General features: G+C 36.2%; 1 long non-coding RNA gene across 1 annotated transcript in view; it reads left to right on the top strand.

Moving 5' to 3' along the window:
- Positions 1-25,046, top strand: part of LOC138704908 (uncharacterized) — a 399,392-nt gene that overhangs the window by 166,309 nt on the left and 208,037 nt on the right. The window lies entirely within an intron of this gene.

Raw genomic sequence — 25,046 nt, forward strand, 5'->3', positions numbered from 1 at the left:
TATTTATCCATGAAAACTATTACAGAAATAATCTACAGCTTTCCGCCCTAAAATAAAATTATTATACCCTTTAAAAAGGAACATATTCATCCCTCTCAACAGAACAATAATTAAGTACTAGATTTTTTGTAATATTACGTATGTGAAATTGTTAAATACTAGTAAAATATACTAACATTTGTATAGTAAGAACTATTTTGGTTTGGTTTTTTTATTCTTTTAAAGATCTTATACAAGATCATACTGATTATAGCGAATGTGCACTTTAAACTGAATTGAAAATGCAAGTTTTTGACAGTGTATGTGCATTATTAACAGAGCTTCAATTCTACAGTTACACCCACTTCAATAAATGTGTAACAACAACAACAATAATAATAATAATAATAATAATAATAATAATAATAATAATATTCTATGATCTAAAATTTGGCATTGCAACAACATGATGATGTTTAATGTCTGTCCACTGTCTCAGGCATAAACCCTATATTTCCTGGGTACCTTGTTACGGTCTGGAGAGCATTGCCTACCTACGTAATCATATTATTCACCATATTACAATAGCAATATTACGACGCTTGCTACAAAAGAAGTAGTGGCAGTCCAAGAATAAGCTTAAGCTCAATATTCCTGAAACATTTTTCCTAGACCTAGCAGAGATGATCATATTTCTCCACTTGTAGATATACACTAATAAACTTATGTTTCTCTGCATGGAACCATGAAACCTTTGACAGACATGTGTGCAGATACAAGAAATTATCGCTTTTTAAAGAAATTAGAAGAATCTGTTGGGATATTTCTTTTTAGAGACAATCCAAGTAAATGAAATGGATCTTTTTTTAGTATACTAGCAACAGAAGAGTTGTAGGACTCACTATCTCAGTATTCATCATTCTTTGAAATGTTCTGAAAAACCTGAGGTATCAAATGAGATCAAAAACAGAAAATCGATAAATTTGGACTTAATGACATTTTTTTTCTGAATTCTTCATTTTATTCATTCATTCATTCATTCATTCATTCATACACAATAACAAACTTGTGTTTATCTGCATGGGATCATGAAACTTTTGATAAATATGTGTGTAGATACATGAATTTAACACACAGAGCAACAAAATAATATTTAACATCTTTTTAAGGAATTAGAAGCATCTGTTGGGATTTGTAATTTTTATTCATGTTTTCATACTTCAAAAATCTCGCAATACTAAAGCCAGGGGAAAGAACGCCACCTTGAGGACAGCCCCTGGTCATAGTCACCTTTAGCGTTCCCCCAAATAGGCTCTAGCAGAAAGTGAATCCATCTACAGATAAGTGTAGGGACTTTATGCTCTAGAAGGGTAGTGGTCGGAAATGGATATTTCAAACGCCACGAGATCTTGAAAGTGTATGTGAGAGACGTTTTTGGAAGCTGCTTTAATTTTCATAACAAACAACTGCCTGGCACTTCCATGGTGATTTTCTTCTCTTCCTGGCAGCAGCTCATGTTACTGCTTATGGTGCACCTCAAGTATTTGAAGCTGTTCACTTGTTCTACTGCGTCATTCAGAATTCGCAAGCTTACCTTTCTTTATTCTTCTTCCTATGGCCGTGGTCTTCGTCTTGTTGGTCCTGAATTACCAGCATAGAGAAAAGTTACATCAACTACCCAAGAGAGAAACGATGCAACCCCCATCTTCTATAACCAGGAAAGAAGTAGAAGAAACAATTACGTCAGCCAAGAACTGTTTTTTTTTTATTTATTTTTTTCTATGAAAAACTGGAGAATTTTTTCTTTAAGTTGTCAATACCAGCTGTTAAAAGCATGTACAGATGTAATCACATCCGAAGAGATATATTGCAGTCTTTCTGTGATGTACACCTTTGCTTGGTGAAGTTCACTTGAAAATATTTACATAAACTCCAATTTCTCAATAGACCGGCGTTGCTTGTTTTATAATGTTAGCAATAACATTGATCTAAGCTATGTAAAGGGTAACATTTGTTATTACGAAGAGACGATGTATCATTGAAAAATATGAATACCAGAAAACGCATTTTCTCCATTAGAATCAGAGGAGAAAGGCAGTTAGGTCAGCACTTAACTATCAACACACATTCTGTAAAGTTGATATTAACAAGCAGGGCCGCCGAGAGAATTTATGGGCCCCTATGCAATACTGTACTTGGGCCCCCGTGGAACAGTACTAAGCTCTAGTTAGGTTACTTGGTGATGACTGCATCATACGCAGGATTAGTTTCCAATTTAATTTTGAATTATGATAAAGTCCGGCAGTCTCTGACGTCATTAGGTAACGAATTCCAGATGCGAGGTATTTCTTACAGTATAGGATGATGAGTAACGAAAACGATTAAGAAAAAATATATATATTTCTTGAAAAAAAAAAAGGTAAAAAATGCATTCTTATTCTAACAAGATGTCTGAAGCCGCAAATGATTCCAAGAGGTGTGAACAAATAGACTAATTCGTGGTAGGGTTTTGGCCGTATTGGAGAACATGTATGGGGTTCGCACTTCAATAAGTAAGAACTAATAACGCTTTAAAATATGCCACAATAAACCGAAAACTTTTTACATTCAAATAGGCACAAATTCGTTTTTTTTTTTCGTACATAATATTTTATGCAGATTCAAAATAAGCGCTCGATTAACCAGTAAATGATTGGAGAAAGAACAAGCTTGTGGCCTAATCATGTGGTATTCATGAAGAGAATATAAAGTTACAATATTACATAGAAATAAACTAAGAAATCATATACGCAGAGTGGAAATTACTCGTACTATTAAAATATTTTTCCCAGGCTATCTTGTCTTGAATTATCAGTATGGACTTTAAAACTGATATCGTAAGGTTAGTTGAGCCATTTGAAATGTAGGTACTGCCCGTGTCTCACGTCCTGAACCACGAGCTCCCTAGTGCTTATAACCACGCCTCTTAGGTCTGCTCGGACCGGCACGACAGTTGCAGCATGTGGCACGGCAGCATATTACATGTGCTGAAAACATTATCCTATGTCATTGCAGGGGTCTTTACTGTTTATAATACTGGATACTCTAATCGTGGTTACCACTATCACTATTATCTCTGATGGCGATGGCGACGTAAGTACACACTAGGCCAATCTTCGTTCAGTCTGGACAATTGCTGAATTGCCATAGGGCAGCATTTCTCAAAGTATGTTCCGGGGTTCCATGAGCCCTATATGATTTTAAATTGTATTTTATACTTTTTTTACTTGGTTATTTAATGGCATTGTATCAACTACTAGGTTATTTTGCATCGATGGGATTGATGATAGCGAAATGGTATTTGACGAGATGAGGTCGGAGATTCGCCAAAGATTACATGACATTCGCCTTACGGTTGGGGAAAACCTCGGGAAAAAATCGAACCAGGTAATCAGCCGAAGAGGGAATCGAACTCGCGCCCGAGCGCAACTTTGGATCGATAGGCAAGCGCCTTAGCCGACTGGGCTGCTCCGGTGGCTATTTTATACTTAGTGGATACTATAAAAATATATATTACGGAAATACGAATCAAATAATAACATGAAACCACCGATGATAATAATAATAATAATAATAATAATAATAATAATAATAATAATAATATTCCAAGAATATGAGTAATAATATTACATTAATATGCATAATAACAATATGTTTAGGCCTAGTGAACATCTAAAACGGAAAATATCCATAATACTTATCACTTTCATCACTGGATTCTCTGCGTATGTGTCCACTAAAACAAAATACCGAAAAGACAAAATGCAGAAGTATAGCATAAATGAGACTACAACTTTCCGCCATAAAACCAGATTGCAGGCTTAGAAAGCAAATACATTCGTCCCACTGAACAGAATTATTGAGATACTAGCTCTCACTTGTCTGTTAACTATTAAATACTAATAAAATATTACAAGGATTCTGCAGTTACACTTTAGATTAAAAGGGGTTTCGCGATGGAAAAACGTTTGAGGAACACTGCCATAGAGGAAAGAGTTTACGGATGTGTACATGTGACAACCATAATCGCCATTAGGTCGATAATCTCAAGTAGAGACTGTAGTCTACAACTGGTATTAGTGTTTAGTTACAGGAATTGATAAGTAGGACTTAATTTGTTTTGTGAGGGAACAGCCTATACATTCGCTTGTCCATGGCTGATCTTGCTCCATAGCTGACGAAAGGAATCCTGAAAAGGCCGATGTGTTGAACGTAGGGTAGTAGGCACATGCGGTACCCAGGACCTCCCACTCACTCCCTCTTCGTCTCGCCCCGCAAAGAAACAGCTCAGGAAGTGAGGCACGGGCAGTATACAAGATAGTATTAAGAATGCTATGAACAAAGGAAGCTAAAAATGTGTTGTGAATTCCATAGTTAAAATTTGTTACGCAATGTTATCGAAGTGGTCTCAACATTGACAGAAATTAAAATGATATGATATATTTATTCCACCAGCTTACATCGGTCATGATGGCCCTTCACATTTCTGTATATGGTGCCATCATTCCCTTGGATACGTAACATTCTGCTTACGCTTTTTTAAATATCCGGCTATTACATATAAATGACCCTGATCACTTTTCTATTATGTCACTCACCTCTGTTTCCCTCCCTTCTTTTTCTATTTACCCTTCCCATTCCTAGTTATCTATCTTATTCTGACTAATCTCATTTAACTATACAATGACTTCTCTCAACCTCTTATTACTTGTTCCCAACATTGTTTACATTAGTTGAACTCTTTCATAGTTGTTAACTTATTTATTCACTTGAATCACTAACGTTCACTGACCACTTATTCCCATTAATCTACTCTGTATATTTTCAGACGAAGTAGTTTCTACAGTTTCATTACATTTCCATTCCTACCTTTTTTATTATATTTGTATCACTACTTACTTATCACTCTCTGATTATTACTTCTATCTTATCCTTCTTCACTATTATTCCCTTGCCTTACCGTCTTTTCTGTCACTATTACTCTTTTCACTTTATCACTTTCCTAAGTTTTGTCACCCATGCATACTATTTTCACTTTATTACTTTCCTGTTTTGTCACTCATGCACCAATCTCTTAAGTTATAGCTTTTCTGTCCCTTACTTCTTCCCACTGACATAGTACCTCTATTCAGTGTTGCTAATGATACTTCATCCCTTCCAGTTCTTGCAAAATCTTGACTTCTTATTTTAGTATCTTGTTCATCTCTCGGTCCTTTTGTAATTGCTGACCCATATTTATTCTTCCAGCTGGATTCACTGAACTCTTTTTACTGCTCTCAGCTCCTGTATGCCGTCCTTCTGTTCACCCCTGTATACCTGATGCCATCATTGTTATTTTAGTGCAAGCCTCTTGTTTCTCCTTTAATCGCTTGTTGACATCCTCGTCTGCTGCTGTTGCTGCGCTATGCATTACTCTGGTCGCTGACCTCTCTTCCTGGTTCATGTGACTCACTGACTGATTCTTTCCATCGCTTGCTATTATTTCCTGTTGATGACCTTTTCACCTTCTAATTTTTCAAATAGTTCATCCATCGTATGTTTCGCTATAATGTTCCTTATCTCTTCTTTCATTGTCCCTAGCTCTGTATGGTTCAAATTTTCCAAACAGAATTCCACATCAGACATCTCCCCATTTATCTTTAATTTGTCTCCGTATAATGTAGCAAAATGACCATTTTTCCTTGCAGCCTTCATAAAAGGAATCAATATTCTTCTCCTGCATCTTACTTCATATTCAAAATCATGTTCCAGTCTAATATTTGAGTTTATTAAGTCCTTTTGTTTGTTCAAAATTTTTTCTTTTCCCATTAAACTTTAGAATTTAACTAGAGTAGGACTATTTCCATTTTTCCCGATTCTGTATGCTTCTTTTATTTGTCCATCACTCACATCAATCCTGAACCAATCCCAGCACACTTTCATCACAATCTCATATGTTTCCAATGCCTGTTCCTCCTCCTTTTCCTCGATTCAAAAAATACTAAGTTCTTTCTTCTCTGAACTTCTTCTAGATGTTCACCTTATTTTTCATTAGGTCGTTTTCCTTCTGTAGAGTTTCCAACTTCTTGTAGATCTCTTCAATGTTTGCTTCCAGGTTTACTACTGCTTGACTATTTTCTTCAATACTTGCCATTATTACACTGTTACGCGATGTCGGTGTCAATGCCTCTACTACAATATTTCTTCACTGCCGAACTCCCTCCGCACATGTGCATACTGATCCACTGTTCGCTGTAGACTGAGAAATTGAAATATATTGAATCCCATAACTACCTGCATCCCATTTGGACTGATCACTTGTTTGGGTCACGTAATCCCGTAGCTCATCATGAATTCATTTTGCCTTAATATCACCTTCATTCCACCAATTCAGTCGACGCTAAGTGATCTCGTTAAATAACAGAATTACAAGCTGCCGGAAAGAAAAAGGAAAGTGTATACATTTTATCTTTCCACGTTTGTCTGTAGAAAAATGCACTGTGTGTACTGCATTTTCGGCATTGCCTCCGATAGCGTGAAAAGAAAAAATATATACACACAATTATAATCAATCGGCCGGAGTGTAATCAAATCACATCCCAGCACACTAGTCCCTTTCCCTATTCCATCTACGCTGGTTATCACTAGCTGTGTTAAATTGAATTCTAAATTTTAGGCGGATTTTACAAGTCTTTCAGAACTTTCGAAAGAATTCCAGGAATCTTCAAGTAATTCACTGATTCGATTATCGAAGTTTCTTGCAGTATTGTAGGTATACAGAGACATCTACTTGCGACAGAGAACAATTTCAGAGAAAGTGAACTCTAAATCTTTGATATAATCCACTCATTCAGGAATAAGACTAATTTAATTGCGTCAATCTGTATCATGGGACACCTTCACTTTATTTTTGTTCTAAAGTGAGATAAATTACGGCATTTATAGCCCTTAAAACTTGACCATTGTCGATTAAAGTTTTACCATTTATTATTCCACATTTCTGAAATTTTCTAGGAACGACAGGAGCCCATGCGGTGGGAAGGCATCGACGCTGACAGTGACATGCAGCCCATGGAATGGGACCCTTTAACTAACCCAGTCGAACATCAGGATTCCAGACAATGGAATTAATGATGGTGGACTAAACGTTTCGCCAACAAGGTAAGACCTTGCGGCTTTCATCTTCTTTATTAGGTCTAATAATTGAATTAGCATGAACTATTACTCCAGAAATATTCTTGGTCCGCATTGCAGTAGCAGGAAACTGAGTATGTTCTTCCCTATAGGGGTTTATATCTTTTGGGGTTTAGGCAACACGAAGATTCAAGGGGCTTTAGTAGCACAATCAAAATTATCCCATGCATACCTGTGTGTCCCCCACTCCATACGAATATAAAAATTGAAGTTAAAACTTTTTTTTTTTTTTTTTTTTTCAGAATTCTATCAATTCTATAGTTATTACTTTAATAAATTATATTCAGTTCACGAGTTTTCCTTTGTATTTGTTTCACAACTTCTCTTATTACTGCATAAATAAATAACATTGAAGTGTTAGTTTGCGTAACCCCTTCAGGCCTGATGTCCCTACATTATAGTGTACATTGTTTCTTTTTTTCTTTTTTGGAATGTCTTCGATACTTTTAAATATTTTGAAAATTTCAATGTGATAGAAATGAAGAATATTATTTTTGAAACATTTCTATACCTGAATTAAAAATAAAATGTAAAATTTTGGGGTCCCAGGAGTCAAAATTGTTCCTAAATTTTTATTTTCTGTGAAGACTTGATTTGGGAATTTTGGATCCCCAGAATGATTATGTGACCAATTTTTTTTTTCAATTTTTTAAAATATAAATTCAGGTCTGAAGGGATTAACCTGGATAGAAGTTTAACTTTATCATGTTCCTGTTTTGCATCTAGTTATTGCACAAACTAAAAATTAATTAATAGTATTTGTGAACTTAAAAATGATGTCCTTCTAATAATCTTATTATTAATGTAGACAGAACCACGTTTATTTCTTAGCATGTAGCCTATGTATCTAATGTCTACTCACTTCACTTTAAGTGATTCGGGTTCCGCATATTGTGGATAGATGGCAGGAATGTGACCCATTTTCTAATCTTGTGTCTAGCGCCTAACCCATCAAAAGCTTCCACTTGGGTAAGTAGTTATAATTTCACTCACCAGGTGGCAGTGGAGTTAATACAAAAAACCAAGGTCCGTGGATGGTCGGTCGCTATCGCTCTCACAGGTCCCTCCATAACAGCATTTAAAGAGAAAGTCAAGAGGGTTGTAAATCTGTAACGTCACCATGGGAACATTGTCAACCCTCACCTTGTACTTTCTATCGATAACCAAGTGATTTAAAGACCTATATTTATATATTTGTTTGGGTTACATACACACTGGAGGAATAAAGGCTTAGAGATAGAACTCCCACTTCAATATCCCATCCTTTTTTTTCTTTTTTCCCCAAATTTAATGATCGTTTACTTTCCAAATTCTTATAGCAATATAAAAACTATTGTGAATGCTTCATTGTACCTACTTGCTTTTGTATCTCTAACCTTTGTAGAATATTTCTGTCCAATTTTAAAGAACGTTATTAACGAATATACATTACACAATAGGTGTATTTAATTTATTTTACACGTCAATTTCAGTTTCCGAGCCTCAAAATATTAATTATATTACTGATGAACGACAGAATTTAAACTACGCATGCAAACTGTATTAAATTTCTCTTAATAACAATGGAGTAGAGTGTGTACTAAAACTAATTGATAATTAATTTTATACAGGATTGTCAAATGAAATTTTTTTAATTAACCTATTTTAGTGAAATGGTTGAGGAAGGATTTCAATAGCAACGGATAGTGAAAGTATCCCAATTTTAACACTGATTTTACAAATGTACAACAATTTATTTTAAGAATGTTTCACAAAATTTGAACTGACTCACCTAGTCTTGTGAAGGACACGATGAGCAGCTCTGCAACCATTGTTTCTGCTTCATACGGTTTCTTCTTTTGACGTCCTGTTTTCTTCTATTTAGGTAACGAATTCTAAAAGATGTCCGTGCTCTACTAAATAACTTCAGTAATTCCGGATCTTCATTTGGAAACTTTGTCCTCAAAAATCTAAATAAGCGGCCTATTACATTCTTTTTTCTCTTGACTGATTTTTTATGAAATTTTCTAAATATAACTTCACACTCTTCAATTGTTGCCATTCACTGAGAAGAGGGATAAACCAGTCCACCACGTGTAAGCGACCTTTATCCATCCTGCAGATTGTTGACTGGAATTAGCATTCGAAACAGCACTTCTGTTGTTGCATTTTCTAGCAATATAACCGGCACCATACCTGAGCAATTCTATTTCTTCCCTCTTCATTAGCTATGTTGTGTCAATTCTGTCATCAATATCCACCTCTAATGAGTTTATTTCCTCAGGGATTTTGTTCACGCTTTCATGAGAAATGTCCACGAGATCCTGAGAAACTTGCTTTGTTATTATTATTCCACCTGAATCTTCCACTGGGACACTTGTAGGGTGGGGCAGGCAACATCCTAATATTAATAGGCGCAAGAGATTTTTCACTTCCACGGACAGAGGGTTATTATGAAAATGTCCCATCATACGAATTCGGGAAAATAGGTTCTCCAGAGCGTCCTGATTGAGTTTCCTGGGAATTGTAGAACCAATTCCTTTTTCTTTTAAATCGCTATACAACTCTTTCAAGCTCTTAATGGAGGTAAGGAAGCCATTCTGAAAAGGTAGAAGAGTATTTCTGCCTCTGACTCTCAGTTCTTTTACAGTTTCGTCCATTCTATCTAATATCTCTACTTGTTCCTTGTGGGATCTTTCGGAATTCCCGAGTTTATTACATCTGTGAAGTCATTTGAGTTGAAAAAATTCATGAACTTACTCACTTTCGGGTACCAAATATTTAATCAGAGCAGCAGTATGATGCGAAAAAAGTTCCATGCTGGTGCAACTCTTTGCCTATCATTCTCTTGCACAGTAAAGTGATCCCCAATATAATTTCGGGAATAGCTGCAATTCCGAAGATTCGGATTTAATTATCAGTTCAATTACATTTTTTCTATAATTGTATCAATCAATTGAAACTCACTGTCAATAAAATGGTTTCTTAACAACTTAATCAGGTAGGGAAAATCTGCAAAAACCCAAATATTTTCGTCCAAAGCAGGATTTGAAAAGCAGGTTTGATTTACATTTATTTGTAACTCATTCCACACTCTTCTATTGCCGCCACTCAGATCAGAAACAATTGCAACTACTCTGAAACCTGCCACTTCAATTTCTGTTATAATTTTGAACAGTAGCTCTCTGTCCATTGTTTTATTGAAATCATAATAAATGGGCTGCTTCCACACGCCTGTCAATCTTCGGATCATTACGATTTGAGCATATCTGTGAGGGTCCAATATCGAATCATCCTCGTGATTTTAACAAATGACACCATTGACACTTATCTCATCAAATAGTAATATTGATAACTTATCCATTTCGCTCAAAGACAGCCCCTGCTCTTTTAAAATGTTCAGTACCAGTGTAAGAATACCAGGGGAAAAGGGCAATTTTTTGTCCAACGCTGCAGGCTAGAGGAATTCCCATCTGTGATCTCAAATTATTGTACAGTTTATCACTAATTGCTCACTGAGCTAATGCAGGGATTATGTCTTGTTCTTCCCATTTTTGCTTCCTTTTCCCGTTATAAGCATTTTTATTTGCCCTGGAGTGAACACTTTAGCTAATAAATGTTTTACTTTTCCATCTACTAAGCGATTTATACACTTTCTTTGTCGGGAATTTTGGTTGACCCTAAGATATGCTTTCTTTTTATATTTTAGTTGTGTTGTTGTTGTTTTCTAATGCCAGGCGTTTGACAATAAAGTCATTTGACCCCTTGCACTCCAATATTTTTCAAAGATATTATCATGGTCAGCCACTGAAGCACAGATTTTGAGGTGTTCCGAATCCATTTCTTGGTTTGAGTTGCACAATGGGCAGTTAGCGGACTGATATATTCCAATTCTATGCAGGTGTTTGGCCAAACAATCATGGCCTGTTGCCAATCTAAATGCAGCTACAGACGATTTTCGTGGTAAATCGGGAATTAACTGTGGACTTTGATGCAGAGAGTTCCATTTTTTCCCTTGAGATTGTGTTATCAAATTTTGTTTGTTGAAGTCTAAGTATGTAGATTTAATAAATCTTTTCACAGAGTAATACGTAGATTTAGTAACAGGTCTGTAAGTAGCAGTGCTGCCCTTCTTTGCTAAAGCATCCGCATTCTCGTTTCCCAGGATTCCACAATGGGATGGTATCCATTGGAATACAATTCTTTTATTGAGTGATATTAATTGAGAGAGCATTTTAGTTATTTCTGCTGTTTGAGATGAAGGTGTGTGTTTAGAGACTATTGATAGAATAGCTGCTTTGGAGTCTGACAATATAACTGCATTCTTAAATTTATTGATGTGGCATAGAAGATTCCTGAGACTTTCACTTATTGCAATGATTTCACCATCAAAACTTGTTGTTCCATATCCAAGAGATCTATAAAGTGAGAAGAGACAGCATGTAACGCCTGCACCGGCACCTTGTTTTCTGGAGATCAAGGATCCGTCGGTGTATAAATGAAGCCAGTTTTGTGGAGGGTACCTAATATTAATTTTCTCTAAAGACAATTGTTTCATTATTTCAGTGTTTACTTCTGATTTCAGTATTTCTTCTGATAATTTTGATTATATTCTATATTTAATAGAGTTAAAGGGTTTGGTTTAATTTGTAAGTTTTCTTTTAAATTCGGGATATTGATTTTCTGTTTTAATTCTTGAACAATGGACATGAAACTTTTTTGGGTTTTCAATCTACAGAGAGGACTGTATGAATGCCAATTGTTTCCTGGTAATCTGATAAGTTTTTCATATTGAATCAGTGCTTTTTCTTCTGTTGTCATTTTGATGCTGTTAATATTAGTGAGGAATCTCATAGAATCTATTGGAGTTGTAATGCTTTCAATTTAGACTCTAACTTTTCAACGTCTAATTTAAATTTTTTATTTTCTATACGTAGTTCTTCATTTTGTTTTTTGAGATCCAGTCCCTCATTTTCCAATGAACAGACGAAAGATAACACACCCAATGGATCGTCCTGCCGCACTCTTGTCTTTGCATCTAATTGTTCACTTACTTCAGACAAAACTTTTTTTCTGCAAGCTCTCTCTTCTACACGTTTACTTCTAGCACTGTTTATCTCACTGTTTTTCACATAGCACACTGGTAAATTCAGCGATGGTTGGGCGTTTAATTTCAATTTTTTCATTGCTGGTATGTTCAAAAGCTTGGTTTTTCAAATCACACTTGTAGGAATCAGGTGTGAAATGTTCGGAACAAATACGTGCAGTTTCAAGATTAAATTCATCCTATCGGTAGCACTTAATTTCCCAAATCTTTCGCAGCTTTGGATCAGAGGGAAACGTATGATAAATAACACTCGAGCCTTTAGTTTTCCTGCTATAATTCTGACACTCGCTCACTGCACAATTTGGCATTTTTCATGTTATAATAGGAACAATATAGGTCTATTATAAACAGCACACTAGCAAGATCTATACAAAATCACAAACACCCAGCGTTTTTTAAATTCCAGTAACTACTAACAAAGGCAGTGTAAGCCAAGCAGTTGAGAGTGAAGTGTGTCCCCGCGGTGACGTCACAGATTTTCTCGTTAGCCACGCTTACAGCGCCTTCACTTTCTCTTTAAAGGCTGTTATTAAAGGACCTGTGAGCGCGACCGTCCACGTACCTTGACAAAAAACTAACGTTGATGGCAGAAACACAAAAGGCAAAGTACAGTAGCATTTGTGTTAAAATGCTGCAATATTACACAATAGTACGTTAGAATCAATTCTGAGGCTTACCTTACATATCTGGTTATAATACTTTCAAACAATGTATACATTAAACATCACCATTATCATCACAGTCCAATTCCAAATTAAGTTATTTTTTCATTGTTACTACAAAATAAACTAAATATGATTTTTTTTTAAATCACATGAGTACTATTTCTCAGAAGACACTGTTTAATGCATTTTTTAAAAATAAATAACTATGAAATTCAATGCAATTTAAATACCTGATAGTTCTATATCAAATTGTTTCTCTTTTATTCACTGAAAATTTGTCAAAGAAAATACTCTCTCACCATTAGTATTAACAACTTACGGCTTGGATGCAGGAGAGAAATTCTGCCAGTCTTAAAAGCTGTCCAGTCCTTAAAATATTTACACCATTAAAAGCTGTCCAGTCCTTAAAATATTTACACCATCTTTTGAAAAAAAAAAAATTCTCACTTGTCTTGGAAATATCAGTTTGATGAGGTTTCACAAATTTCAGAAAATTACAAAATTGGTTTAAGTCTTTTACGAAACTCTAAAAACAAGGATATTTCTTATTTTTTTTAATCTGCGGATGCTGTAATTGGCTTAAGAAAGGGGATATGTACAGGAAGAAAAGCACATACGGTCACCCTATTAAGTACAATGTTGTAATTTTAAATCTTGTTAAAATATAACTGGTTAAATTTAACTGAACGCAAACTTCAATAAATGAAACATATCAGTTCAAGTTTGTGTTGAAACATTACCGGTATTATATAACTGAAATACTTTTAATAATGCCGATGGTTTCTTAAAAAAAAAATAAATAAATAAAGAAAATATGTATTTACAAATAAACGTGCTAAAATTTATATTTTTAAGTACTTTAAATGCCAAAATATGTAAAGATACGTGCTTCAAAAGTCTACCAGGTACTCAAAATTACCAAATTTGCAAATCATTTTAAATGAGCTTACGGTTTACTAGGAAACTAACAATGTTATTTACATATTTACAGGAGCCGTAGTTATGTGTACCGGTATATACACACATATACATATACGCATATATACACACACACATATACTGTATATACATATACACATATATACATATATACACACATTTACACACACTTATACATACACACATTTACACACATATACATATACACACATACATACATACATACATACATACATACATACATACATACATACATACATACATACATACATACATACATACTGTAGGTACTAATGAAATAAGTGATGCATTATTTGTTATTGTTTATAATAAATTATATTGTTTGAATGTAAGTGAAACATCCTTCAAGAGCTTGTTTGTATGTTTTTGTGAATGTAAACACATATCCTTTCATAATGATCTGATCTGTCTGATGAATAGGAGTGAGAAAATGCATTTAATTTAATTGGAATTTGGTTGTAACAAGGGCTGCCGACAGTCCATGGTTTTATAGTGTATAAGGAGAAAGTCTGGGGCGAAAAGACAGATGTCCACAATATTGAATGAAGTGGGACATAAATCTGGAAAATTGCAATAATTTGTAAAATAGTGTTGAAATTATACTTAACTCAAGAGGATGCAAGATAATTCATCTTACGAACTCAATTAGAGCCTTTTTGACCAGATGATAAAATTTAATTCTTTTTCCTACTGCACAACAAAGAGGAAATTTCTAAAGATAGGACTTCACACGAAATCTCGGTAAATTTTTGTCACAGCTGTATTTCTGTGGTGCTGTCCTACTTAGAACTGTTAAAAATTGTAGAATTTTTATTTCTTTCTACGTGATCTATAATGTCAATGTTCAAAGAGCATTTTCTTTGATGAATGCTCAGTTGATAGAAGATAGGAGCAGATTTGAATAATTATTCAAACCTGCTTTACAGGGAGATACTACCTGAAAGCCAGATTTGCATAAAGGGAGCAGATTATTACTTAAGTAGTAAACGCATCATTCTTCAGATAGAGTACAATATGGTAAATGTAAATTGAAGTTAATTTTACAAAGTCATCCACAAACAAACAAATTTCTGAAAAGTATGAGTGTTCTGTGATGGTGATATACAGACGGTGTGATGCTAAAATAAATGTAATAATGTAAATCCCATGGCAAATAATAAGGTGCTAGCTAACTGAAGGGGCCAGCCCCGTCCATATTCAGTAAACAAGTGAAATTAATGTACTAGTGTCTATGGAAAATAAGTTATATTTACAAGTTCTTTAGAAATAAATTCATACGCTTCCTCTTGTCGATCAAATTGACTTGTGAATCATGTACTCCTTTTTTTCTGTTTCTTCATTATGGCAACCTTAGTTTTAACAAGTTTCTATTATTATTGGGATATGGCATTCGTAATGAGAAATAAGATCAATTAGTCATTATTTTCATTTAAAACGCCCCTGGCATTCCACTGAATGATATTTAGAGTGCAAGTTCCCTATGAGCTTGAAATTTCCAAGATATTATTTTGTCCAAATATTAAAATTAAATACCAATCCTAAGGAGAACGTCTGATTTTAGTAAAGGCATAATTATAGCCTTTTGTTGTTGTTTAGTCTATCCGAAGACAGGTCTGAACCTGACAAGTGATACCAACAAGGCTCCACCTATGAGGTAACTAAGCCAGGAGATAATGGGTAGATTGACTAGTAGTTATATCCCCTATTTGTTGTATTTTTTTTTAAAGAAAATTGTTCATTAGCTGTTTCTTTCCAGAATTCATCAAATTGTTGAAGGATAAATATGTTACACAATGGGATCCTATTTATACACAAGTAGAATGTAATATATGAGATTTATATCTTGAAATAATGTTCCTCTCCAATGAAGTCTTGCTATGATACTGTTTTGCATTGTACAGTTATTGGAAACATAACTTTTCGGTGTGGTATTACTGCCTTGTGTGGAATTCTCCTGATTTTTATTGTCTGTCAGAGGTACATGAGATTTTGTTTTGAAGCATTTGAGAATATGTTGAGGAATCGACATTTTCAAACCAATGTTTGGCCTCATAAAATGGTACCTATATTATGTTAAGTCATAATATTTCAGGCAATCAGGATACATTTTGCCATCAGAATTACGGTTTCTTTTTTTGTTTTCAATTACTTGATTTTGATTAGTACAATAATCATACTTCCCGTCGCACAGCTTGTAAATTATTTTTTGCTAATTACACTGGTCAGAAATGATTTTGTTAAATAATTTCGGGTGTTTCTTATGTATTGCCATCTACTGATTCCAAATATGAAGTCAGAAACTTTCCATCACCCACCATTTTTTTTAAGAGTTCACGGGAAAAACGATGAATGTCACATTCCTGTTAAGAATTGGATAATAATCTAATTGAGTCTATAACTGCAAGATGTAGTGCTGTTTCTATAGAAAATAAAGAAAAGGATTACTGTATTTGTGGTGATAATTCTCCTTTTTACCGTTTTTCATAAGAACAACATTAAATTTCGCAGTGATCCATTGAATTAGATAATGACATCAATCTTAAGAAAACTGTGACATTCTTATTTTTTCCCTCGAACTCTTCTTATATTTCATTACATTGTATCAACAATTGACTTGTAACATTTGGTAGTGTTGCCTGTGAATTCACGAATAACAACAGTGACATTTCCCTCACAAAACTGTGATTGTAAGGTAAATTTCCCAGATAATAGAAGCTTTCTTTAAAGAAAGAAGCTAATCCTGTGCTCTCTTCCATTGTCAATTGAATTGTGGTAAAAGTATATATCCAAGTACATACCGTATCCAAATTCTCAACACACAGATCAATTTCAGAACGCACACCCTATTTGACACCACATTTCAACACTTTTCAACAATCGAACACACCCACACAACAGGCAGCGAAGTTCGAGATGATGCCGAGATCTAGTAGGCTCTGAGGATGGTGTGAAGAAACTCCGAAACAGCAGTAAGCCGCGCATGCTTACACAATTAACACGAGAAAGATCGCCATTTAATCAATTATTTAAAAGTATATAATACCGTACCTAATAGTGCATTGTAAGGAGTAGAAGTGCATAATGTATAAGAAACATGTCTTGAAAGTGTCTTATTGATAGGAACAACTTCTGTTAAGTGTGTGGTGAACTCACTTTAAAATCGCAGAGGCCAAATTTTACTCCTCTAGTTAGAAGAGCTTATGACTTATTTTAACAACAAAATAGACCAGAACAAGAAATGGGCCCCAAAAACCTGTTATGCCAAATGTGTAACGCTATTAACTGGCTGGTTAAAAGGATCCCGTCACATACCTTTTGTAGTCCCTATGATATGGCGCGAACCTAAGGATCATTTGACAGACTACTACTTCTGCTTGACAAATATATCTGGAATAAGTTCGAAATCCACACTGTTAAATATCCATCTTTAGATTCAGCAATTTGGCCGGTGCTTCATGGGCCAGGACTTCCCATACCAACTCCACCAGATAACATAACATTGACTGAAGTAATTCAAAGTGTTCCTGATGATCCAGATTTTGTGGAAGATGATACTATAAATGAACCTCACTTTCTAACACAGGAGGATTTAAATGATTTGGTTCGGGATCTTGGTTTAAGTAAAAGCAAGGCAGAATTACTCGCCTCAAGATTGAAAGGCTGGAAGCTGCTGCAAGGTGACACCAAAGTAAGTTTCTTCCGCCAACGCCAAAAGGAATTTGAGCATTTGTTTTCTAAAGAGGAGGATCTAATTTTCTGCAATGATGTTGAGAATTTGTTCGAGTCACTGGGTGTTGAGCATAAACCTGAGGATTGGCTTTTGTTCATAAACTCTTCGAAAACAAGTTTGAAAGGAATGTTACTACATAATGGAAACAAATATCCATCCAGTGCTTTAGCCCATGCAGTTGGTATGAAGGAAAATTACGACAATATGAAGCTTTTACTATCCACTATGAAGTGTGACAATTTATCTTGGCAGATATGTGGGGATTTGAAAGTAATAGCTATCTCACTTGGGTTACAACTTGGATATACAGTACTAAATTTTGCTGCTTCTTGTGCAAGTTGGATAACAAAAATAAAAGCAATCATTATATAAAACAGAACTGGACAAAGAGAGAGTCACTTTAATCCAGAACAAGATAATGTTCTCCACCAACCACTTGTAAGTTCTGAAAAATCTTATTGCCTCCACTGCATACCAAACTAGGTTTGATTAAGAATTTTGTGAAAGCAAATGATCGTGAGACAGTGCATTTCTCTTCCTGAAAAAGAAGTTCCCAAGGATCAGTGAAGCTAAACTAATAGAAGGAATATATTTTGTTGACCTCAAATAAGGGAACTGATGAAAGATACGCAATTTGAAAACCATTTAAATATACAAGAAACAGCTGCATGGTTATATTTCAAAAATCTTGTAACGAACTTCTTAGGAAACTTCAGATCTGAGAACTACAGAGAACTTGTCAGTGAGATGATTGAGAACTACAAGATCATGGGTTATATGCCTAATATGTCTTTAAAAATACACTTTCTGCATCCCATCTTGATTTCTTTCCTGAAAACCTAGGGCTATGAGCGACGAACACATGGAGTATTTCCACCAGGATATCGTGGAAATGGAAAGGCATTACCAGGGTAAATGATGTCCAAATATGTTGGCAGACTATTTTTGGATAATGAAGAGAGATGTTCTTCAAGCAAAGTACAGCCGAAAATATGCTTCACATACATTTTAGGTCAATAAATGTAATTTCAGCTAAGATATCGTAATATTATAACGTAGGTCTATAGATACGAAAACGTATAGATACAATGTTTTTCATGTGATTACTCTAAAACCCTGGGTAAAAAGATTTGAAATCAGCACAAAAAGGTAATTTAGAATCACCCATTGTTTCCCTTTCAACAGACAAAAGTTTAAATTTTGTTGACCAGTGTTATTTAACCTTTAACTTTCAGTATTTACTGAATGATCCTTAGGGAATAGAGTGTAAAGCAAGGCTTAATAAGTTGTTTTTGTTGTTATCACTTATTTTCGGACGTCCTATCGCCCCTCACGACGCGATGTCAACGTCCTAGTTAACAAGTATTACCTATCTTACTGATGCCGATAACACAATTATTAATGGTGTAACTCTTATAACTTCATCTTACATCTGCGAATGGCAATGCCCCTATATAGGAAATAAAACAGAGCATTTTAATACGAAAGCCTCTATTTTTCAGGAGTGGATCAGGACAGCACGTTTGCACATCTCCTTTTTATGTTAGGTTAGGTTCTTTTCAAACTGAAATGACGAGTGAAGCGTACAGTTAAAATTACTCTAACCTAACCTAACCTAACCTAACCTAACCTAACCTAACCTAACCAAGAGTGAAGCGTACAGTTAAAATTACTCTAACCTAACCTAACCTAACATAAAAAGGAGATGTGCAAACGTGCTGTCCTGATCCACTCCTTATTTTTCGGCCTTAGTGTTGCCCCCATCTAGCGTCAAAAGATTGTATTAATACAAAAACTGTAACACCACTGCCACCTGGCGAGTGAAATTCTAACTACTTACTCAAGTGGAAGCTTTTGGTGGCAGAGCGTAGTACCGCCATGGATAAATACATAATTATCCATGGTACCGCATTCTTTTGATACGACAAATGCCGACGCGGCAGCCATATTTACTCCTGCTGAGACTCTGTACAACGCAAGAGTTGCGTGGGAACACAGGTTTCTAGTGTGATATTCCACTGTTATCTTGAAGAATGTGAAATTAAGTGCCCATCAGTTGAATCTCATAATGGAAAGAGCCGCTAAACAAAATAGCCTACAAAGCTCGCATATTTTTTGCTAATTTATCCAGTATCCCTGCATTCTTCTCTCGATCCCCACACAGTCTGTATTAGATTAATGTGTTTCAAAGACAATTCCATCAGCTGGGGCAACAAGATGGAGTTTTAAAATAAAAATAGTAAATGTTGTTCATGAGAAGAAGGAGCCATTGCTAGAATATTTTCAAACCATAATGGAACCAGAAATATCTAACAACATCACAATAAATGAGGCAAGCGCCCTGGTGCGTACTCTTGAAGATCCTGAATTCAATTTCTGGCTCAGTTTTTTCATTTATTGATGTATGATGTAGATATATTATACAACCAACTACAACAACGCCAGTTACATATTTTTAAGGTTCAAATCTGCATATAAAAAAGTAAGTTATGGTTTATTTCACGACACTCGCAACTGCAGGGGTTATATCAGCGTCGCCGGTGTGCCGGAATTTTGTTCCGCAGGATTCTTTTAAATGCCAGTAAATCTACTGACATGAGCCTGTCTCATTTAAATACATTTAAATGCCATCGACCTGGGCCGGGATCGAACCCGCAACGACTATGCTACCGAGGCCGACTCTGCATATCGAGCTTTGTTAATGCCATACAGACAATACGGAACAGTGCACAGTTGAGCAGCGAGATCTGTGAAAATGAAAACCCTAAAAAGCTTCGTAAGGTCGAAGGGATTCAGACAAGGGTTGCGGCAGCCAAGGAAGTATGTGTCCTCATTTTCACACAAGCTAACACCCGATTCCAGTTCATAGATCATTTGAAATTATCTTCTCTTCTGTGTCAAGAAAAATTTGAATGCTACAAAAGCTCATTTCCTGAAAATGACCTAAATGTATGTGTGAAGCTTTTTCTAATGTTCGATAAAGACAAACTAAAAACGGAACTCACTGTGATGTATCAGAGACAAGAATTCAGAAATATCAGTGACGCAGTCAAGCTCTTGCAGTTTCTTCTATCTGAGAACTTGCAGGCCTCATTTTCAGAAGTTGTGGAACTACTACGCATAGCTATCATACCAATGAGAACTTCCGAAGCAGAACGTTGCTTTTTATGTTTGAAGAGAGTAAAATCCTAACTTAGAAATACGATGAGAGAAGACAGACTGACCGCATTAGCTATGTTTTCCATAGTAAAGACTATGTTAAACGACATATCGGATTTTAATAAGAAGATGATTCAAAAGTTTGCAACCTACAAGACAAGGCGCATAGAACTAATCTTTAAATACGATAAGTTGCATGGTTTATTTTTGTATACAGCCCCGTGAATTCAATACCCAGGAGCCGCCACTGCACATAACATTTCGCAGTAAGTGGGGTAAATATTCTATGAAATTTATGTAGCACAGAAATTAAAGGTAAAAGACGTAAATTCGTAACACAACATTGTAACACGAAAAACATAAAGCACTGATGACAGTTTCAACTGAGGAAGAAGGACATGAATCGCATTTAAATGTGTACTACACAGAAAGACTTTTTTTCACGATTTATGTACAATGATGGTATGTGTCAACATACTAATAAATATAATTGAAAATACACAATTTACAAGCTTTATGCGGAAATACGTGAAAAGGAAACTCCCTAGTCAAACAACTTTACAGAAATACTATACACCGAAATGCTATTATAATGTTATAGCCTATCTCGCATACGACTAAGTATAGGAGATAGTAAAATATGTATTTCATTAATGAAAGCACAGACGCCGCTGGACAATTTGTTCCAAACGTCGTTACGGACATTCTTCCACCACACAAATCCAATAAAACTTTCTTATTAACCTGTGAAATTCTTGAGAATGCGGACCATTTAAATATAATTAAAGTTTTAAAACGCCTATTACCCTCTTATGGCCAGACGAAATAAAAAATGATAATGTATAGTTATTTTCATCACGGATGCTAGCCTATATGTTAAAAATTGGTAAGGAAATTCAACTACTTTAGCCGAAAGTTATCCTAGCCCATGGTCTACATCAAATAGTCGAAGTTCGCTCCTGCTACAGTGATGTGAACAGTTTCATATCGAATGTCAAAGAAATACGTATGTTTAAGGCACCAGGACGGGTTGTTAAATTCAGTGAAATACCTCCTGGAGCCCCTCTACCGCCGCAACCCGTTGTAATTAGATGGGGGGACATGGCTGGATGCTGCAGTCTATTTTGCTACACATTATAAAAGGGTTGAAGACGTAATCAAAACGTAGGCAGTGTTTACTGAAACAGACTCGAAAATCCAGTAATGATGACATGATATGAGCTCCAGTTTATTTGTCATGTGAGTATACACCTTATTCTCTGTTGTTTATAGGACAGCGTACAAAGTCTGTACACTAACCTCCTCCCCCCCCCCGCTCTCACTACTTGATATGCTATAGTTTGGGCGCACGTAACTTAACGACAAACGTCCTAGATGTCTCAGCTTTAGTCATTAGCATCGAATATAACTTCTGTTTACCTTGTGATGAATTAGTTAATTTTGAAAAAATGTCTACCAAGCAACTTAATTTGCACAACCATTCCTGATCATTCAAAGAATTTGCTAGCAAACTGTTTCGGTCATTCAAAAGTGAAGAAACTTCTGTTCGAATTTCAAGTAAACGGCAAAACGCTTCATCTCGCGACAACCATCGCACTTCTATGTGTAATAACAGTGACTTGTGTAGGCCTATACTCCCCATAGCTTCGCACAGAATACTGAGTAGTCTACACTGCAAAGGTCGTGCCTTAGCAAAGTTGATAATTTTGACGACTTTATGTAATACTTACTTTAATAACGCTGGCATTTTTTCGTTGCGAGAGCGTGTTGGTGTAGTGAACAGCGACTACTTATGCAGTTTTTTTTTAGCTTTCTTGATCATTGTAACAGCGACAGAAACAGGACCTACCATGACCTTTGCGCCATCTGTGCACACGTGAATGCAATTGTCTCAAGGTTTTCAATGAAATTTCAGTACCGCTTGTAGAGGATGGCAATGACTTGCAGAACAAAATATCTTCATGAAAGGACCTGAAAATTCGTACCGCCCAAACGTCATTAATACAGATAACACGACAACGTCCGTGGATTCAAGTTGCAGTGAAAATTTAATTTGACTGATAAGGGAAATGATGATATTTTTAACGTCGTTTGGTAGATTCTGTATTCGATTACGCACAGTGTTATTTGTTAAGAGCACACTGAGGATCAAGTTTGCAGTTTTTTCGTCCACCATGCACTTAACTAGCCTCACTAATAATGGTTTCATAAGAGTTTAAGCAAGAGAGAGGTTTACCAGTAAGAGCCAGTCATCACTAATCAAGTACGACGCTTCTAGTGCTTTCTTGTTATTTGTATTTACACGAGATAAAAATATTGTCCGAACTGCATAGAGTCATCAGTTTTTCTTTTAAAGTACCTAGTCTGCAGTTTCATTTGTGAAGTCAGGATGAATTTCGAAATACCGTCTCTAAGCTTGGCAGGGAACATAGAACAATTGGGCAAAACTTTGTTACATATCTCACACTGTGGACATCCATCAGCAAACTCAGGGAATTCCATGTCCAAATATGAATCACAATACTTTCGTTTTTTAATTCCTCTCAGTACCTCTGCACTAGACATCGTAGACTCTGAAGCAGGATCATGTTAACACATATTCGGAACTCAATCTCAAGGAATTTGCATTATCTTCTTTTACAGTAAGGTTACACCTGTTGTTATCCCTCTTTAACTGAGCACTGGTTGATAGCTGATGACTCGTAGGTATTACGGAACCCGTCTTATAAGTCACAGTTTCATTTCAACCAAAGTTCAGCTAACACTTCTGCAATCAAATTAACATGCAGTATATATATATATATATATATATATATATATATATATATATATATATATATATATATATTTGAAGCAACATAATGGTCAATAGATTGTAGATTCTACGTATCACGATTAACAAACGCTATCTGCTTGGTATATAAAACAATAAATAAATTTCGAGAATCATCGAGTACTTGGCAAGCAAGAAAAATTGAGATAGTTCCAATAACGAGTAGATTATTATTGGTGCTTCCATCTAAAAAGAAAAGGCAAACTATTTTCTGAGAAAGTTTTTTCACTTGATGGAAGTAGTTTGCGTTTTTCTCGCCAGAGACTAGATGGAAGCAGAAATTTTTGTCATCTTCATAACTGCCGCGGACGAAGTCCCTGAGAATCATTCGGGGAGCCCTGGGCTCCGCGGAGCACACTTTGGAAACCGCTGTCTTAGACTCAATAAGGGGGGCAAAGGCTAATTGGGATTTCCCGGTCTCCGATCGGGTCAAAAACCCTGATGGAACTGATATTTAACTTTTGCGGTGGATTTCGGTGAAGTCCGGAGGGCCTAATTAGTCAAATCCACTCTCCTCACCTCCACGCTGGGGCCCCCTGGGATCTTTAAAGATGCGAAAGAGAGAGTGGTGTGCGGAAAGCAATGGGAAGCTTCCGCATTTATATATATCCCAAGAAGATTAATTCTCAAAAATAATGGCATGATGAGTCTTTCCCTGGTAAAAAATTCCGGACGTAAACTATCCCCCCAATCGGATGTCCGGGTGGGGGATACTGGGGAAGGACATGTCATGACGAAACGCAACGGAGAGAAGAAAGGAAGATGGACAACAAGATTGACAAGAATATGGAGAAGATTGACAAGAAGATCGACAAGAAGATCGACTGCAGCGTGTTATATGAACACTCCACGAGGTAAGTTGCAAAACTTGAAAAGCAATGAGAGGAATCAGCAAACAACTGATAAGCCGATGATGGTAGACGCTGCCAGCCAGCCTTCGAGCAGCGAGTACGCCGAGTTCGAGGAGAGCGTCATGGAGCTGGGGCGGAGGAAGTTGGTGAAGCTAACAACTGATGAGCCGATGATGGTAGACGCTGCCAGCCAGCCTTCGAGCAGCCAGTACGCCGAGTGGGAGGAGTGCGTCATGGAGCTGGGGCGGAGGAAGTTGGTGAAGCTAACAACTGATGAGCCGATGATGGCAGACGTTGCCAGCCAGCCTTCGAGCAGCCAGTACACCGAGTTCGAGGAGAGCGACATGGAGCTGGGGCAGAGGAAGTTGGTGACACTAACAACTAATGAGCCGATGATGGTAGATGCTGCCAGCCAGCCTTCGAGCAGCCAGTACGCCGAGTTCGAGGAGAGCGACATGGAGCTGGGGCGGAGGAAGTTGAAGCTAACAACTGATGAGCCGATGATGGCAGACGCTGCCAGCAAGCCTTTGAGCAGCCAGTACGCCGAGTTCGAGGAGAGCGACATGGAGCT

This window comes from Periplaneta americana, chromosome 8 (genome assembly GCF_040183065.1).
Source record: "Periplaneta americana isolate PAMFEO1 chromosome 8, P.americana_PAMFEO1_priV1, whole genome shotgun sequence".
Classification (NCBI taxonomy): Eukaryota; Metazoa; Arthropoda; class Insecta; order Blattodea; family Blattidae; genus Periplaneta; species Periplaneta americana.